The following is an 18,878-nucleotide window of genomic DNA, read 5'->3' on the forward strand; positions in this document are numbered from 1 at the left end:
GTTATTAATCAGTATAGTATAAAGTAGGGAGATTTTCAGGGTGGGCGCAATCTAGCCTATTACCATTTAAGAGTTTTCTCCAACAGGTAGTAGAAAAGAAAGTCAAAAATTGGAAGCAAAAAAAGGATTTGACATGTCATTGTTGGCCTTAAGAATGGAAGAAGTCACATGTAAGGACCAGAGAGGAGTCTTGAGCTGCTGAGACCCTCAGGTGACAGCAAGGAAACAAGAGACCTCGGTCCTAAAGAACTGAATTCTACCAAGAACATGAACAAAACTGTAAATGGATTCTTTCCCAGAGCCCAACCTTGATCTTAGCCTTGTGAGACCTTACGCAGAAAAACCAATCAGGACCCCTTGGACTTCTGACCTATATAGCTGTGAGATAATCCATGGCTATTGTTTTAATCAGCTGAATTTGTAGTACTTTGTTATGCAGCAGTAGAAAACTAATAGAGCTTATTTTAGGAGTTCAGATATAGCCTATAGCTGCATTGTGCAATTTGCAAATGAGAAAAGGTTGGAGGAAGTTTCAGTTATTTTTAATTTTTAAGATTTCCACTTGAGGCTCCTGCCAACTTTTTGGGACTAGTACTGTGACAGACACTGTTGGTTGACTACCCAAATCATTACCTACCCTTCTTTGCTAATGGGACTCCCAATTTTTTTTTTTTTCCTTAGAGATCCTTTGATTTCTTTGAAGGTAGGTCCAACCATGAGTTTATTGGAGAGCAAGCAGGCTTATGATCTCATTCTGGCCAATGTGATGTAAGGAGAAGGCTGTGGGAGGGCTTTTACTTCTTTTTTTTTTTTAAATTTTTTTTAACGTTTATTTATTTTTGAGACAGAGAGAGACAGAGCATGAACGGGGAGGGTCAGAGAGAGAGGGAGACACAGAATCTGAAACAGGCTCCAGGCTCTGAGGTGACAGCACAGAGCCTGATGAGGGGCTCAAACTCATGGACCGCGAGATCATGACCTGAGCCGAAGTCGGACGCTTAACCGACCGAGCCACCCAGGTGCCCCAAGGATTTTACTTTTTTTTTTTTTTTAAATTTTATTTTTCAATATATGAAATTTATTGTCAAATTGGTTTCCATACAACACCCAGTGCTCATCCCAAAAGGTGCCCTCCTCAATACCCATCACCCACCCTCCCCTCCCTCCCACCCCCATCAACCCTCAGTTCTCAGTTTTTAAGAGTCTCTTATGCTTTGGCTCTCTCCCACTCTAACCTCTTTTTTTTTTTTTTTTCCCCTTCCCCTCCCCCATGGGTTTCTGTTAAGTTTCTCAGGATCCACATAAGAGTGAAAACATAGGGTATCTGTCTTTCTCTGTATGGCTTATTTCACTTAGCATCACACTCTCCAGTTCCATCCACGTTGCTACAAAGGGCCATATTTCATTCATTCTCATTGCCATGTAGGACTCCATTGTGTATATAAACCACAATTTCTTTATCCATTCATCAGTTGATGGACATTTAGGCTCTTTCCATAATTTGGCTATTGTTGAGAGTGCTGCTATAAACATTGGGATACAAGTGCCCCTATGCATCAGTACTCCTGTATCCCTTGGGTAAATTCCTAGCAGTGCTCTTGCTGGGTCATAGGGTACGTCTATTTTTAATTTTCTGAGGAACCTCTGCACTGTTTTCCAGGGTGGCTGCACCAATTTGCATTCCCACCAACAGTGCAAGAGGGTTCCCATTTCTCCACATCCTCTCCAGCATCTATAGTCTCCTGATTTGTTCATTTTAGCCACTCTGACTGGCATGAGGTGATATCTGAGTGTGGTTTTGATTTGTATTTCCCTGATGAGTGACGTTGAGCATCTTTTCATGTGCCTGTTGGCCATCTGGATGTATTCTTTAGAGAAGTGTCTATTCATATTTTCTGCCCATTTCTTCACGGATTTTACTTGATAGAAGAGGCAGAGGCTGAGGAGAGGTATTCTGCTTGATGGTCCTATCAGCTTCCTGCCTTTGAATGTGGTGTGATGTGTTGCAGCCAGGCCAAAAGAATCATGGAGACGCTGATTCAGGGTCTTGAATCCTTTGAAGCAGTGGCCCTACTCACATCTAGATTTCTTATGTGAGAAAAAAAAATTTTTTTTGTTTTTGTTTCGACTATAGTTAATTGAGTTTTTATGATTTTCAGTTGAGGTCATATCTAATGAATACAGGATTTGGGTCATGAAAGCGGAAAGGGGCAAGTAGCACACTTTAAGAGGTAGGTTGGAGCCGGCATGGAGGAGCCAACTATCTTAAGCTGGAAACTTTTGACGTGACAAAACATGTAAGTAACCAGTTGCCTGATATATCTTAGAATGCAGACCACATGTTGACAGAGGTTGTAGTGGCATGGGAAATGGAAGGAAAAATTCAGGATGTTTATGTGTGTTGGCTTTTTTTAGTGGCTGTTAACAAAGAAGCCCTATTTGGAGAGGCAAACTTAAGTTAGATAGCTAATCTCTCAACAGAAAGGAGTTTTGCTAAGAAAGGTGCTCCCTGTGACCACCAATCTAAATGAACAGAGTTCTGTAATTTATACTATTGCAGGGTTGGAGAAGCTGTCTTTGGGACCCCAAGTTAAAACCAGAGGCGAGAAAGTGCCACTCTTAAGACTGATAAAAGTGGAGCTTTTTACCACAAAGACCTGATTGTGTGTGTGAAATGCCAGAGGATTTGGAAGAGCACAGGATCTAGCAGCAGGGAGACAAAAATTCTTAGCCTCAAAGACTATGTCTAGACAAAATCTTTAGCTGTGGTTTCTAATGCAAGGAATTGACCAGAAGCAAATAGACTGACTCGATCAAGTTTTTGAAAGGAACTTTATTGTTAAAGTTAATGCAAGACTCACCTTCAATTGCATATAATTGTTGAAACTCGCAATCCCTGTGTGTCTGAACTTGTACTAACATGCAGTGGCTGCCAAAGTTAGAGAACTTTCTTCTGAATGCTCATCTCAGGTATAGGCATTGAAAATAATGATTGAAGAATATCACTGGAGGGAAGAACCAGAGGTGATGGTAGCAAAAATAGAGAAATTTTCATAAACAGAATTAGGAACTGTCAGATTGACTAACCAGGGAAATTTCTCCATTGAGAGGACAGGTGCTTTCCATTATTTCTTTCCAACAGGATAGAGTATATGCTAGTATTAACTATTAGTCTTTTCCCACCATTGTATATTAGATGTGTTGGAGGCAGATAACCTGTTCTTCAGAGAAAATTTCCAGGCTATGAGAAGATAGATCTGGACCAAATGAAGAGGATAGAACATCATAGGTTTAAAGCCATTTTGTCAAGGCAGTTTGTACTACAAGATTAAGATATTGGGGGTCACCTGGGTGGCTCAGTTGGTTAAGTGTGGGACTCTTGATTTTGGCTCACGTCATGATCTCATTCCTGGGTTCAAGCTCTGCATCGGGCTCCAGTCTCTTTGCCTTTCTCTCTGCCCCTTCCCTGCTTGTGCATGCACGTGCACACCCTCTCAAAATAAATAAATAAACTTAAAATTGTGAAACAAATGTTATCAACAGGTAGGAATGGACCTCAATCCAGGTGCTATTTGGTAAAAATACAGCACACCTGGTATGCCCTCCTAGAAAGAGTCCTTTCCATGTCTACCTACTTTACTTATTTGCCCTCAGTAATGCTTGAAGGGGTTCTTTGCTTTGGCCTCTTTTTATGCAGCTGTAAGGTCTCCTTGAAAAGCGCTAAAGTTTTGTTCTTCAATGAATCAGGTATCTTTTATTGAACTATAAAATATAGGTAGCACATTGCAAATAAAATAAGGTATGGCCATGATCTGGTCTTGGACTTCCTACTAATCCCTTTAAATTCAGGTGTTAATTACTGCATTCGCTCATTCATTCTTTTATTCTTTTATCCATTCACTCAACAAATAACATTATCTTCAAAGTTTATTTATTTATTTTGAGGGAGACAGAGACAGCAAGAATGGGGAGGGGCAGAGGGAGGGAGAGAGAGAATCCCAAGCTGGCACAGAGCCTGACGTGGGGCTCGAACTCACAAAACTGAGGGATCATGACCTGAGCTGAAACCAAGAATGAGAGGCTGAACTGACTGAGGCACCCAGGTGCCCCAACAAATAATTTTAAAGAACCAAGTATGAGTCAGAAATTGCTCCAGGCCAGGGGATACCACAGTGAACAAGCTTACATTCTACTTGGGGAGATAAGTAATTAACAAATACCTATTTAAAGCATTAAGTAGTACTAATTGTTAAGAAAAAAAGGCAAGGAGAGATGATAAAAAGTGATGTGAGCTACAGGGCATTTCTATTTTATATAAGTCATCAGGGAAGTCTGCTTGGTGAAGGCATTATTTTGGCAGTCTTGAAGAAAGTAAGAGAAAAGTCATGGTGTTATTTGGGTAAGAGCATTTTAGACAGAAGAAACAGCCAGTGCAAAAGTCCTGTGGCAGAAATGTGTTGAGGATGATCCAGAAACAGCAAGTGGTTATAGTGGCATGAGTGGAGCAAGAGGGTGGAAGTGTTGGAGATGGGTCAAAGAGCATCAGGACCTGTCCTGCAAGACAGGCCAGCCCCATTAAAAGGGCATTGTAGGGGCGCCTGGGTGGCTCAGTTGGTTAAGCATCCGACTTCGGCTCAGGTCATGATCTCGCGGTCCGTGGGTTCGAGCCCCGCATCGGGCTCTGTGCTGACAGCTCAGAGCCTGGAGCCTGTTTCTGATTCTGTGTCTCCCTCTCTCTCTGACCCTCCCCCGTTCATGCTGTCTCTCCCTGTCTCAAAAATAAATAAACGTTAAAAAAAAAATCAAAAAAAAAAAAGGGCATTGTATTTAACTCTGGGATTTAAGGGTGAATCCAAGAGTTGCGAGGTTTGAAATTTTATAACCCGATGGACCTTCTATACACAAAGGAATGGACCTTCTATACACAGAGGAATACAAAATTAGAGAAACACCTACATACTGATTTGGAATGAAAATAAAAGTCACAAGACATCAGTTTTAAAGCAGTGACAAAAACCAGTGTAGGGAAGCACAGTGTGCTACCCCTAATATGCTACTTTGGTGTAAGGATTATTGTGAGCTGAAGACAGTGAGGAACAGGAGAGGCAAAAAATCTCTTTGCCTTTCCAGCTCTCACTACCAGGAAGGGTAAGTCACACCAGGAAGGGTAAAACTCTTAGTTACCAGAAACTCCTATCAGCCCAGAGATAGAGATCTACCTAACAAACCTCACTACAACCTTTATTTCCCCCTATTAAGTTTACCTTCCTACAGCTTGCTGTCCCTAACTGCCGCAATCCGTTTTTCCTTTGTCTTGTCACTTCTCTACAAATTTATTATTCTTTTTAAGATGCTATATAAGCCCCAGGTTCTAGCCACCCCTTTGAGTTCCTCATCACCGAGTTAATAATTACCTCATCATTTCTGGCTAACCTCTCTTTGTTTGCCTCTTAACATTATTTTGTAATACCATGTTCTATAGGGAGAATAGAAAGAAAATACAGTCTTTAGTTTGTTTGGTCAAAATTTATTTTTTATTCGCAGTGTAGAAAAATTCCCTTTGGTTTCACAACTCATTATTGGTAATGCCATGTACATTTTTAGGATTGTTGTCAAATTTGGGACAACTTTTTTTTCTTGGAATTTGCATTTTATTTTATTTTACTTATTTTTTGGCTTGTTTGTTCTTTTTCTTAATCTCATTTTATTTTTTTAAATATAATTTATTGTCAAATTGGGTTATATACAACACCCAGTGCTCATCCCCACAAGTGCCCTCTTTAATGCCCATTACCCATTTTCCCCTCTCCCCCCTACCCACCTCCCATCCACCCTCAGTTTGTTCTCTGTATTTAAGAGTCTCTTGTGGTTTACCTCCTTCCCTCTCTGTTTGCAACTATTTTTTTCCCCTTACCTTCCTCCACGGACTTCTGTTAAGTTTCTCAAGATTTGGGAAAGCTTTTCTAATTTCTTTCTTACACGAACAAGAAAATTTATAAGAACTGTACACAGACTGGCTTCTGGCTCCATACATTTCAAACTCCTTCTCTCCTGTCTGGTGTGATGATGAGCTTCTGTCTGACAACCTCTAGCCCTGAACTTTGAATACTGTGTCACAGTATTTGCTGGCATAGAGAGTAGAAGTATTCTTGGAAGCCATTTCTATACCAGCAAAAACTTAACACTGAAATAAATGATGAACCATGATAATATATCCCACTGACTCAAACTAAATGCTTCTCTAACCCAACCTCTCCTTAACTAGGTCCCTACATATCTGTTCTAGCAACACTTGAGTCCAAGAGAACTGTGGCCGAAGGGAAATTGAAAATAGACAGTTGTGGTTAAACTGTCTCATGGTTGCCAATTCAACAAAAACAAAAACGTGTGAATATACTGCCAGGTCTTCGGAAGGACTGTGTGCAAGTGAAGGCCCTGAATCAGCTTTATTAGCTTCAAGGAAAATCTTCCTCTGGTAAAAGGTGAAGAGTTGGAGAGTTTTAAGCAAAGTTGTAACGTGATCTAAGTGCTGTTGTAAAAGGACCTGTTTGTCTGCAGAGTAGACTAGAGGGGAGCAAGCTTGGAAGCAGGAGTTCTGTGCAGAGGTTGAAGTTCAGGCTGCTGAGGGAAAGTAAGAAAGCAGACAAAACTCATTCTGTGAGTTCTAGGAACACGGACTCTGTTATCCACTAAGCTGTGGATGTTTTTCCTGAGAATTCATGCCTGCTCTTGTCAGACTGGTTTCCTTCCTCAGTTATTGTTTATTCAGTGATTATAGAGAATTCTCTTAATATTTTCGAATGTTCCACATCTTTAAAGTCCAAATTTCATCAACAATATTTTTATTACTATAGCTATTTATGTTTCGATTTGCTGCTGCATAGATGCCTTCGGTGCTGGGTGAATGATCCTTTCTTTACCTATACAGTTTCAATTCATAATATCAAGGCAATCTGTGTGTGGGCTGAGAGCTACCCAGGAGGACTCTTTACTATTACTTACAAACCTTAGAACCTGGCTATTTACCACTTTATATTATCAAATATTCCTTTGGCTGATGAGTTAATATTGAGGTGTCTTGCTGCATAATGGGGGTTAGTAAACTAGGCTTTACTAATGTTAGGCTTTGCAGGTCATATAGTCTCTGTCAGAACTACTCACCAATGCTGTTGTAGCACTAAAGTAGCAACTGCAGTTAGGCAAAAAAATGGACCTGGCTGTGTTCCAATATAATTTTACTTACAAAAACAGGCTGGGATCCAAATTTGGTTTATAGGATACAGTCTGCTGACCCTTGCTTTAGAGTTTTCCTCTCTTTCATGTTATGAGTCCCAAATTTTAAGCTCACTTAACCTCTATAAGCCTATTGTCTCTGTCTTTAAAATAAGGACCCTAATATATGCCCTGTTTACCACACAGCATTGTTATAATGGTCAAATGAAATATTGGTTGTGGAAGTCTGTTGTAAATTTTAAAGTAGCATACATCTGTATATTTATCTTTTCTACCACTTTGCAACACATTTTGTTTCTGCCCCTTCCACCCAAAGCCCACATATAAACACTCAATCACAAGGGAAAATTATGGCTTGCTTCTTTATCTTTAATCCTGGGACTTAATGTCAAATACTGGCTCCCTAAAATGTCACCAAAACTACCTTTTATTGCACAGAGCTGAGTTTGTTCTTACTGTGGGAAGGGAAAACATAGCCTTGATGTAGTCTTAATAGAGTCTCAGAAGAAGGAGGGCAAAGTTAGGATATTTATTGAGATTTCTAAGACCTCCCTAGATCAAGGTGGGTTTTTCATTGCAGGGACTTGGTTAGGAGTGGATACAGATCATGAGATAATAGTCTAGGATTGGTGGACATTAACATGGTGAGGCTTTTGAAGAGAGAGTCCAAGAGTCTTAGGGTATATACTATAATTTCATACTTTCTATTGAAGACTTTACTGGTCTTTCAGAAGGTCACTAGAATGAAGAATAACATTGTTTGTTTGTTAGAGAACATGCACAAGAGGGGGAGATGGACAGAGAGAGAGTGAGAGTGAGAGTGAGAGAGAGAGAGAGAGAGAGAGAGAGAGAGAGAGAATCTTAAGCAGGCTCCAAGCTCAGAGCCCTACATGGGCCTTGATCCCACAACCCTGGAATCATGACCTGAGCCGAAATCAGGAGTGGGATGCTCAACAGACTGATCCACACAGGAAACCTAAGAATAATATTGTTTGTATGTTTTATTTTGGAGGCAAGTTTCCTGGAATAATAAAGTTACATTGATAAATGCATTGGAATGTTAAAGTCCTATTGATACAGTCATTATGATGTGTATGTGTAGATGGTTTTAGTTCTCACTTAGATGTATTGGAGGTATTTTGTGAGAAGGAAAAGAGGTAAAAGTAGATAGGATAGTAGGATTTACTTAGAAAAGCACAGAGAATGACTAGAAGACACAGATACAGAGAAGAGAGGAAGAGGTTAGTTAGCAAGACCGAGAAGAGCTTTTCAAGCAGTTTAAAGAAAATTTTGTAAGAGAAGAAAAAATTGGCAGGATGTAAGTTCTGTCAGAATGTCAACAATTGGAGAGGTGCCTGGGTGGCTCAGTCAGTTGGGAGTCTGACTTCGGCTCAGGTCATGATCTCATGGTTCCTGAGTTTGAGCCCTGCATTTGGGCTCACTGCTGTCAGTGTGGAGCCTGTTTCCGATCCTCTGTTCCCCACTCCCCCCACCCCCGGCCCTCCCCATGCACTTTATCTCTCTCTCTCTCTCTCTCTCTGTCCCTTCCCCCCGCTCAAAAATGAATAAGCATTAAAAAGAAAGATTTAGGGGCACCTGGGTGGCTCAGTGGGTTAAGCTGATAATGAAATAATAGTCTAGGATTGGTCTGTGCTGACACTCAGAGCCTGGAGCCTGCTACAGATTCTGTCTCCCTTTTCCCTGCCCTTCGACCACTTGTGTTCTCTCTCTCTCTCTCTCTCTCTCTCTCTCTTTCTTTCTCTCTCTCTCAAAAAGTGAATAAACATTAAAAAAAATAGAAAAAAAGATTTAGAATGTCAACAAAATATAAATTGACAAATATACATTGCTTTTAATTAATTGTTCTGGCCGGAGAGTTTTATATTTGCTGAATATGTGTCAAGATTGGAAAATGTGTTTTTGGGAGGTTACTTTTTTGATATTAAATATGTATACATATATATATCTTTTCATGGAAGAAAATCTTGAATATCTAAATAAGCAGTTAGAATAAATATAACTTTTTTCCCCCTGATTTTAAGTTAATTTTTAAAAAATTTATATCCAAATTAGCATATAGTGCAACAATGATTTCAGGAGTAGATTCCTTAATGCCCCTTACCCATTTAGCCCATCCCCCCCCACCCCTCCAGTAACCCTCTGTTCTACATATTTAAGAGTCTCTTATGTTTTTGTGCCCTCTCTGGTTTTTATTATTTTTCCTTCCCTTTGGTTCATCTGTTTTGTGTCTTAAAGTCCTCATATGAGTAAGGTCCTCATATGTTTAAAGTCCTCACATGAGTAAGTCCTCATATGTGTCTTAAAGTCCTCATATGCTATATATTTGTCTTTCTCTGACTAATTTCACTTAGCATAATACCCTCTAGTTCCAGCCACGTAGTTGTGAATGGCAAGATTTCATTCTTTTTGATTGCCGAGTAATACTCCATAGTATACATATATACCACATCTTCTTTATCCATTCATCCATTGATGGACATTTGGGCTCTTTCCATACTTTGGCTATTGTTGATAGTGCTGCTATAAACATTGAAGTGCATGTGCCCCTTCTAAACAGCATACCTGTATCCCTTGGATAAATACCTAGTAGTGCAATTACTGGGTCATAGGGTAGTTCTATTTTTAATTTTTTGAGGAACCTCCATACTGTTTTCCAGAGTGGTTACAACCAACTTTCATTCCCACCAACAATGCAAAAGAGATCCTCTTTCTCTGCATCCTTGGTAACATCTGTTGTTGACCAAGTTGTTAATGTTAGCCATTCTGACAGGTGTAAGGTGGTATCTCCTTGTGGTTTTAATTTGTATTTCCCTGATGATGAGTGATGTTGAGCATTTTTTCATGTGTCAGTTGGCCATCTGGATGTCTTCTTTGGAAAAGTGTCTATTCATGTCTTTTGCCCATTTCTTCACTGGATTATTTGTTTTTTGGGTGTTGAGTTTGAAAAGTTCTTGATAGATTTTGGATACTAACCCTTTATCTGATAGTGCAAATATCTTCTCCCATTTTGTCGGTTGCCTTTTAGTTTTGCCGATTGTTTGCTTTGCTCTGCAGAAGCTTTTTACTTTGATGAGGTCCCAATAGTTCATTTTTGCTTTTGTTTCCCTTGCCTCTGGAGACGTGTTGAGTAAGACTTTGCTGTGGCCAAGATCAAAGAGGTTTTTGCCTTCTTTTTCCTTGAGGATTTTGGTGGCTTTCTGTCTTAAATTGAGGTCTTTCATGCATTTTGAGTTTATTTTTGTGTATGGTGTAAGAAAGTGGTCCAGGTTCATTCTTCTGCATGTCACTGTCCAGTTCTCCCAGCACCACTTGCTAAAGAGACTGTCTTTATTCCATTGGATATTCTTTCCTGCTTTGTCAAAGACGAGTTTCTGGGTCCATTTCTGGGTTCTCTATTCTGTTACATTGATCTGAGTGTCTGTTTTTGTGCCAGTACCATACTGTCTTGATGATTACAGCTTTGTAGTATAGCTTGAAGTCTGGGATTGTGATGCCTCCTGCTTTGGTTTTCTTTTTCAAGATTGCTTTGGCTATTCGGGGTCTTTTCTGGTTCTATACAAATTTTAGCATTCTTTGTTCTAGCTCTGTGAAGAATGCTAACATTATTTTGATAGGGATTGCATTGAATATGTAGATTGCTTTGGGTAGTATTGACATTTTAAGAATATTTGTTCTTCCTATCCAGGAACATGGAATCTTTTTCCATTTTTTTTTGTGTCTTATTCAATTTCTTTCATAAGCTTTCTATAGTTTTCAGTGTATAGATTTTTCACGTCTTTGGTTAGATTTATTTCTAGGTATTTTATGGATTTTGGTGCAATTGCAAATGGGATCGATTCCTTGATTTCTCTTTCTCTTGATTCATTGTTGGTGTATAGGAATGCAACCGATTTCTGTGTGTTGATTTTATATCCTGCAACTTTGCTGAATTCATGAACTAGTTCTAGCAGTTTTTTGGTGGAATCTTTAGGGTTTTCCATATAGTGTATCATGCCATCTGCGAAGAGTGAAAGTTTGACCTCCTCTTGGACGATTTGGATGCCTTTTATTTCTTTGTGTTTGATTGCAGAGGCTAAGACTTCCAATAATACTATGTTGAATAACAGTGATGAGAGTGGACATCCCTGTCTTGTTCCTGACCTTGGGGGGAAAGCTGTCAGTTTTTCCCTATTGAAGATGATATTAGCGTTGGGTCGTTCATATATGACTTTTATGATCTCGAGGTATGCTCCTTCTATCCCTACTTTCTTGAGGGTTTTTATCAAGAAATGATGCTGTATTTTGTCAAATGCTTTCTCTGCATCTATTGAGAGGATCATATGGTTCTTGTCCTTTCTTTTATTGATGTGATCAATCACATGAATTGTTTTACGGATATTGAACCAGCCCTGCATCCCAGGTATAAATCTACCACTTGGTCATGGTGAATAATTTTTTTAATGTATTGTTGGATCCAGTTGGCTAATATCTTGTTGAGGATTTTTGCCTCCATGTTCATCAGGGAAATTGGTCTATAGTTCTCCTTTTTAGTGGGGTCTCTGTCTGGTTTTGGAATCAAGGTAATGCTGGCTTCATAGAAAGAGTTTGGAAGTTTTCCTTACATTTCTGTTTTTTGGAAGAGCTTCAAGAGAATAGGTGTTAACTCTTCCTTAAATGTTTGGTAGAATTCCCCTGGAAAGCCATCTGGCCCTGGACTCTTGTTTTTTGGCAGGTTTTTGATCACTAATTCGATTTCCTTACTGGTTATGGGTCTGTTCAAATTTTCTATTTCTTCCTGTTTCAGTTTTGGTAGTGTATATGTTTCTAGGAATTTGTCCCTTTCTTCCAGATTGCCCATTTTATTGGCATATAATTGCTCATAATATTCTCTTACTGTTTTTATTTCAGCTGTGTTGGTTGTGATCTCTTTCACTCTTGATTTTATTTATTTGGGTCCTTTTTCTTTTTGATCCAACTGGCTAGTGGTTTATCAATTTTGTTAATTCTTTAAAAGAACCAGCTTCTGGTTTCATTGATCTGTTCTGTTTTTTTTTTTTTTGTTTTGTTTCAATAGCATTAATTTCTGCTCTAATCTTTATTATTTCCTGTCTTCTGTTGGTTTTGGGTTATATTTTCTGTTCTTTTTCCAGCTCTTTAAGGCATAGGTTAGGTTGTGTATCTGAGATCTTTCTTCCTTCTTTAGGAAGGCCTGGATTGCTATATACTTTCCTCTTTTCCGCCTTTGTTGCGTCCCAGAGGTTTTGGATTGTGGTGTTATCGTTTTCATTGGCTTCCATGTACTTTTTAATTTGCTCTTTAACTTCTTGGTTAGCCCATTCATTCTTTAGTAGGATATTCTTCAGTCTCCAAGGATTTGTTACCTTTCCACATTTTTTCTTGTGGTTGATTTTGAGTTTCATAGCATTATGGTCTGAAAATATGCACAGTATGATCTCGATCTTTTTGTACTTGCTGAGGGCTGATTTGTATCCCAGTATGTGGTCTGTTCTGGAGAAGTTTCCATGTGCACTGGAGAAGAATGTATATTCTGCTGCTTTAGGTTGAAATATTCTGAATATATCTGTTAAGTCCATCAGGTCCAGTGTGTCATTCAAAGCCATTGTTTCCTTGTTGATTTTTTGATTAGATGATCTGTCTATTGGGGTGGGGTGTTGAAGTCTCCTACTATTATGGTATTACTATTGATGAGTTTCTTTATGTTTGTAATGAATTGATTTATATATTTGGGTGCTTTTACATTTGGCACATAAATGTTTACAATTGTTAGGTCTTCTTGGTGGATAGCCCCCTTGATTATGATATAATGCCCTTCTGCATCTCTTGATAGAGTCTTTATTTTAAAGTCTAGATTGTCTGATATAAGTATGGCTACTCCAGCTTTCTTTTGTTGACCATTAGCATGATAGATGGTTCTCTATCCCCTTACTTTCAATCTGAAGGTGTCTTTAGGTCTAAAGTGGGTCTCTTGTAGACAGCAAATAGATGGATGTTGTTTTCTTATCCATTGTGTTACCTGTCTTTTGATTGAAGCATTGAATCCATTTAAGTTTAGAGTGAGTACTGAAAGATAGGAATTTATTGCCATTATGTTGCTTATAGAGTTGGAGTTTCTGGTGGTTTTCTCTGGTCCTTTCTAATCTTTGTTGCTTTTGGTCTTTATTTTTTATATTTTAATTTTTTCTCCCCTCAGAGAGTCCCCCTTAAAGTTTCTTGCAGGGCTGGTTTAGTGGTCACAAACTCCTTTAATTTTTGTTTGTCTGGTAACTTTTTATCTCTCCTATTTTGAATGACAGCCTTGCTGGGTAAAGAAGTCTTGGCTGCGTATTTTTTGATTCAGCACATTGAATATATCCTTCCACTCCTTTCTGGCCTACCAAGTCTTCTGTGGATAGGTCTGCTGCAAATCTGATCTGTCTTTTCTTGTAGGTTAAGGACTTTTTTTCCCTTGCTGTTTTCATGATTTTCTCCTTACCTGAGTACTTTTTGAATTTGACTATGATATGCCTTGTTGACGGTCGGTTTTTGTTGAATCTAATGGGAGTCCTCTGTGCTTCCTGGATTTTGATGTCTTTGTCTTTCCCCAGGTTAGGAAAGTTTTCTGCTATGATTTGCTCACATAACCTTTCTACCCCTATTTGTCTCTTCCATTTCTGGGACCCCTGTGATTTTGATGTTGTTCCTTTTTAATGAGTCACTGATTTCTCTCTAATTCTTAAATTGTGCTCTTTTGCCTTAATCTCCCTCTTTTTTTCTGCTTCATTATTCTCCATAAGTTTGTCCTCTATATCACTGATTCTCTTTTCTGCCTCATCCATCCTTGCGGCCATGGCATCCATTCGAGATTGCAGCTCAGTTATAACATTTTTTATTTCATCCTGACTAGTTTTTACTACTTTTATCTTTGCAGAAAGGGATTCTAATCTATTTTCAACTCCAGCTAGTTTCTTATCGTGATTCTAAATTCTGGTTCAGACATCTTGCTTGTGTCTGTGTTCGTTAAATCCCTGGTTGTCATTTCTTCCTGCTCTTTCTTTGGGGTGAGATCATTAGTTTCATCATTTTGAAGGGAGAAAAGGAATTAATGAGGTAGAAAAAATTAAAATTAAAAAAATTAAAATTAATAAAATATTAAAATTAAAAACTTAAAAATACACACAAATTGATTAAATAATGCTAGATTCTAGGTGTGTTTTTGTCTGGGTGTTGAAAGTGGCTTGATACATTAGAGAAAAAAGGGCAAAAAAAAAGGAAATCATTTGAAAATTTGAAAAAATGAATACACTGAAGTAGACTAAAATGAAATGATGGAACTAAAATAGAATTTGAAAAAAAATTTACACAAAAGTAAAGAATATAGTAGAAAAAAATTAAAGAAAAATATTTTAAAAAAAAATTTTTTATGTTTATTTATTTTTGAGAGACAGAGTGTGAGTGGAGGAGGGGCAGATAGAGAGGGAGACACAGAATCCGAAGCAGGTTCCAGGCTCCGAGCTGTCAGCACAGAGCCCGACGCGGGGCTTGAACTCATGAACCACAAGATCATGACCTGAGCCGAAGTCGGACGCTCAACTGACGGAGCCACCCAGGCGCCCCAAGAAAAATATTTTGAATAAAAATTAAAAATAAATTTAATTTTTTTCTCTTTCTGCATTCAAGAAAAAGGAAAGAAATGAAAAAGAAAAAAGAAAAAGGAAATAGTTTGAAAATTTGAAAAAGTGAATACACTGTAGTAGACTAAAGTAAAATGATGGAAGTAAAATAGAATTTGAAAAAAAATTTACATAAAAGTAAATATAGTGAAAAAAATAAAATATTTTTAATAAAAATTGAAAATAAAAATGAATTTTCTCTTTCTGTATTCAAGAAAAAGAAGTGAAAAAGGAAAAAAAAGAAAGAGAATTGAATAGATGGACCTGCTAACAGATTGAAATAGGACTGAAATTACTTTGTTTTCCCCTAGAAGTCACACAATGAAGCGCTTTATAGTCCATAAACTAAGTAGGCAGTGAGACTTGTTTTCTTGAAGAGCAAGGTTGGCCCAGTTGGGTGGGGCTTAGTGTAACGGCTCTGTTCTCCACTAGATGGCTCTGCTAGTCTACTGGGGTGGAGTGCTGTGGCGCTCATGGGTGCGTGTGCACTTGCGCGGCAGCGGTTAAAATAGTGTCACTTAGCTACCCAGTCTCTAGTATCGGAACTCTGTTCTCCCCGATCAGCAATTGCGCACCCGTCCTTTGTCTTCAGCTTTTGTCCACTCTCCGGTTTTTCACTGTCCGTGACCAAGCCCCAGGTAGTATCTCTCTCTTGCGTTTTGTCTCAGATGTGGCTGTTTACCCGGCCTCTAACTTCTGAGGGACTCTGGCTTTGACCTGTTCCACCCCTCTATGGAGGGTCTCACCGAGCAATGGAGCAATGGCCAAATGCTGGCTGCACCCAGGAAAGTTCATGAGACCATGCTGCTGCTGGTGCCCTGAGACTGCGGCCAGGTGCCAGCCTGCCCCAGAAAAAGTTTATGAGATAGTGTAGCAGCAGCATTTCAGGGATTGTGGAAATTCACAACACACATCTGGCACCAGGCTTCACCCTTAATGTCCTTGTTCCAGCACCAGCGAATGTGGCTGTTCTCTGGGGTCTGTTGGGACCAAATGTCCTTCCAGCAGTGGAACCGCTTTTCCCTGTGTGGCCCAAGAACTTCCAGGACCCCACTCTGCTCCTGGGGATTCTCCCCTCCCACCAGAGCGCCACCAGATATCTAGCTGCGGAGTTGCAGACTCTGCTCTCCCCTTGTTTACAGTCTTAATGGAATTTAAATCCTATCCTTTCTCCTTTATCCCTTTTTAGTTTAGTCTCTGTGGCTGTTTCCAATTTTCCATTTTCTCTCCAGTTGCTTTTGGGGAGGTGTGTTTTTCCTGTATTCTCCCCTCTGGCCCTGCCCCCCCCATCCTCTCTCTGCCTGCAAAAGCGGCTCTGTGCCCTCCGCGGCTTCTCTCTCCTCAAGTTCACCTCTCTGCACCGTGTACCTGCTGAATTCTGTGGTTCAGGTTGTGCAGATTGTTGTGTTAATCCTCAGATCAGTTTTCTAGGTGTGCAGGATGGTTTAGTGTTGGTGTGGTTGTATTTCATGGATGCGAGACATGCAAAAAACTTCCATGCTGTGCCGCCATCTTGACACCCCTCTAAATATAACTCTTAATAAGAAAGTGAAATGTCAGTAAAATGGATATGTAAGAGTCAAAGTCAAGAGGAATAGGAAAGGTGACTTCCAGTTAAAACAAATAAGAATTTCTTTGGGGGAGAAGGGTGGAGTAGAGCCATGGGAGAGTGATAGAAGAGAAAGGAGAAGAATGAAAACAGACCATGTTGTGAGGCTCTTGGCTGGTTTGTAGGAAATGGTTAAAGATTTTTAGGAAGAAGAATATCTATCTTAAATTGTAATTTTTTTCAATGCTGTGATATTGTAGAGAGTTCGTGCCAACAATAAAGTAGAGGGCATGCCCCCAGGACTATCCTCCAGTCTGATACCAACTGCCCATTTGGAGGGTCCCAAAAACCATCTTCAGGTTTGTGATAAGGACTCAGAACCCACTGAAAGTTATTATATTTATGGTTATGGCTTATTACATATTAAAATCAAACCATGGGCTGGGGCGCCTGGGTGGCTCAGTCGGTTAAGCGGCCGACTTCGGTTCAGGTCATGATCTCGCGGTCCGTGAGCCCCACGTCGGGCTCTGTGCTGACTGCTCAGAGCCTGGAGCCTGTTTCAGATTCTGTGTCTCTCTATCGCTGACCCTCCCCTGTTCATGCTCTGTCTCTCTCTGTCTCAAAAATAAATAAAACGTTAAAAAAAAAATTAAAAAAAAAAATCAAACCATGGGAAGAAGCTCATATGGCAGAGTCCAGAAGTACCACATACAAAGTTTCTGTTGTCCTCTCCTTCTAGAGTTGAGAAACCTCACTCTGCTGGCATCAATGTGTGACAATATAGACAAAATAGTGTCACCAAAGAAGTTCATTTGAGCCTCCGTGTCCAGAGATTTTTACTGTTGTTTTTTTTTCACATGAGTATGATTTACATGGTTGATTTCAGTCTCTAGCTCATCTGATCGTGTATAACCCAAAGCTCCCACCCTAAGTCACAGTTTTAGTCTTTTGTCACTCTTTTCCCCTTCCTGCAACACTATTTGGATAGAGACACCCCTTGCCCTAAATCATACTGTTAGCTATCCAGTATGACCCAAGGTTTCAGACAAAGACACTCCTATCTGGAGAGCTCAGAGAAAATGTCTGAAGCCGAAGGCGTGGGCCAGATGTTTTCTTTGAGCAAGGTGAAATTCTTTACTACACAGATTTAAATCCCTTTCATCATTCCATTCTTCAATAAAGACCTCTTCACACATGTGCAGAAAAAAAAATTCATCTTCAGTCCCAGAAACTTGATGGAAAAACTTTAAACATTTTGGTATAGATCCTTCTAGATAGATCTTAGATACATTAGGCATGAAAATGTTAACTTACCTTTTCTTTATTCTTCCCCCAATTAAAATGAATAGCTATTAGCACAAATTAGAAAGCTATTCAGTAAAATCAAATCACCAAATTTTAGGGATAGATGAGACCTTGGATTACATCTGGTCTTTTGGGAAGATGAAATGATTTGCTCAAGACCAATGGAATTAGTGAGACAGAGCTGAATTAAGATTCCAGGTCCAGTGGCTTTTCTCTTAAATCAAAAGAAACTCAAGAGACCTCTTTTTGGATCCAAAGGATGTTACGTTTTGAAAATAGCATTGCCTTGTTGACGTATGGTAAGATAACCCTAATGGCTTTTTGATTGATTTGGTTTTGCCCCAGAATTTGGGATGATTTCCAGATCCACATATTAAAGTGTGTCTAGAGGACAGCTGCTCAACTGCTTGCATATTTTTCTGATTAGCTGAATTGTATATGCTGCTGAAATAGTCCACTGGATTTCATGTTGTTGATAGGAATAGCAGGGGATCTTAAACTGAACACTATCTGTATCTCTTTAGTCCTTTGGAAACATTTCCCTCCCATTTGCTGCCTCCTTGTCCTTCTTAGAAAGCTATTAAATTTTATGTTTTTTGGATTCAAACCTGGAACCTAGTTTTCAGCTGCTTTCTCATTTCCTCCCAAATTTTATAAACATTTAATCAACTTCTTTTTTTGTGTGTACTAGTCAGAGATGAATCCAAATGGGATGAAAAGGGCCAGCACTTCACCCTTTGTCACACAAGCCTGTGACTTGGGAGGGTGCTACAGACTTGATGTTGATGTTCCTCGAATTTCATATGTTGAAACCTAACCTCCAGTGTGATGGTATTTGGAGATGGGGTCTTGGCCAGTTGATTATGTCATGAGGGCAAAGCCTTTGTTAGTGAGATTAGCACCCTTATGAAAGAGACCCCAGAGAATTCCCTTGCCCTTCTTCCATGTGAGGACACAGGAAGAAGATAGCCATCTATGGACTAGGAAGCAGGTTCTCACCACACACTGAGTCTGCTGGTGCCTTGTTCTTGGGTTTCCCAACCTCCCAAATTGCCAGAAATAAATTTGTGTTGTTTTGAAGCCACCAGTCTCTGATATTTTTGTTATGAAAGCCTGGATGG

This window comes from Panthera tigris, chromosome B3 (assembly GCF_018350195.1).
Source record: "Panthera tigris isolate Pti1 chromosome B3, P.tigris_Pti1_mat1.1, whole genome shotgun sequence".
NCBI lineage: Eukaryota > Metazoa > Chordata > Mammalia > Carnivora > Felidae > Panthera > Panthera tigris.